Raw genomic sequence first — 1,671 nt, 5'->3', positions numbered from 1 at the left:
TACGTTCCTGCTTGCAGCTCTCCAGCAAGAATATATGGCACGAGGCCCTCTTCTCTTTGTCCCTCTTGAAACATTCAGTGCAGACAGTCCCTGTCATCTCATACCTGTAACCCCAGCACTTTGGAGACAGAAGCAGAAAATTTGCCATAAGTTGTTTCCAGGGTCCACATAGCAAGTTCAGGGCTATAAGTGAAGGAACAGTGAAACCACCAAACTAGACCACTCCATTGGTAGAACCGTTTTGGGGTCAATCACACTGACAAGGCAATAATCTCAGGGGAGTGGGGTGACCAAAGGAAGTAAAGTAGTAGGAAACAAGCAGGTTTCACTTAACAGTCATCGAGTAGGATTCTTTGAGCTGATCGAGGCTTTTAGGATTAATCAAGTACTAGGAGACCTTGTTCTAGGTAGTTGACCTTGGAGGGCAAATAAAAGGAGATGTCTGATAAACAGGAAGTGGTTTTAGGAGAAATATAGAATTTAGGTTTCTGTTTAACCAGTCAATGTTCTTTGGTTTAAGATGATACCAGCACTGCCATTTTGGGGCCTGCTTTGGAATTAACAAGATCCAGCCAAAGCTATAGTGTAAGATCTATCTGAAAAGACAAAAGGGAGCTAGATGTAGCTCTGTCAGTGGAGTATTAGCAAACGGGCGGTAAGGCACTAGGTCCATCTCAGCATGTAGAAAACTGACTGTAATGGTGAATCCTAGTAATCCTGGCACTTAGGAGGTAGAGGCAGAAGGATCTCAAGTTCAAAGTCATGCTAGGCTACATGAGATTTGGTCTCAGAAAAACTGGGAGGGGATTGGTGATGTGGCTCCTTTTTTTTTTTTTTTAAGATTTATTTATTTATTATATATAAGTTCACTGGATCTGTCTTTAGATACACTAGAAGGGGGCCTCAGATCTCATTACAGATGGTTGTGAGCCACCATGCGGTTGCTGGGATTTGAACTCAGGAGCTCTAGAGGAGCATTCAGTGCCCAGTGATGTGGCTGTTAACTATTATGTAAAAAGCTGTGGTATCTACTCCGAGGAGAGCAATGAGTAAAAGAAATAATTACGGAGCCAGAGACAGTTGTTAAGAGCAGGTACTGATTTCGTAAAAGACCCGAGTTCTGTTTCTGACACCCATAGATAGTGCACATATATACACATGTGTGCAAAACATCCAGGTTCATAAATGAAATACTTTTAACAATATATTTTTAAACCACAGAAATCAGGTATATAAAAATATTTAGCCGGGCATGGTGGCACACATTTAATCCCAGCACTCGGGAGACAGAGGCAGGCAGATCTTTGTGAGTCCAAGGTCATTCTGGTCTACATAGTGAGTTCCAGGATAGCCAGAGCTACATAAATAAATAAGGAAAGAAAGAAAGAAAGGAAGGAAGAAAGAAAGAAAGAAAGAAAGGAAGGAAGGAAGGAAGGAAGAAAGAAAGAAAGAAAGAAAGAAGGAAAGAAAGAGAGAAAGAAAGGAAGGACATGAAAGAAAGAATGGAAGAAAGTGCATATATATAATCTCAGAACTCAGAGGTTCATTTTACCTTTTAAAAAAAAAGGTACCGGGCTGGGGATTTGGCTCAGTGGTAGAGCGCTTACCTAGGAAGCGCAAGGCCCAGGGTTCGGTCCCCAGCTCCGGAAAAAAAAGAACCAAAAAAAAAAA

Source organism: Rattus norvegicus, chromosome 9 (genome assembly GCF_021556685.1).
Source record: "Rattus norvegicus strain SHRSP/BbbUtx chromosome 9, alternate assembly SHRSP_T2T, whole genome shotgun sequence".
Taxonomy (NCBI): domain Eukaryota; kingdom Metazoa; phylum Chordata; class Mammalia; order Rodentia; family Muridae; genus Rattus; species Rattus norvegicus.
The sequence above is the reverse complement of the archived record's forward strand: the minus strand, read 5'-3'. Positions refer to the sequence as shown.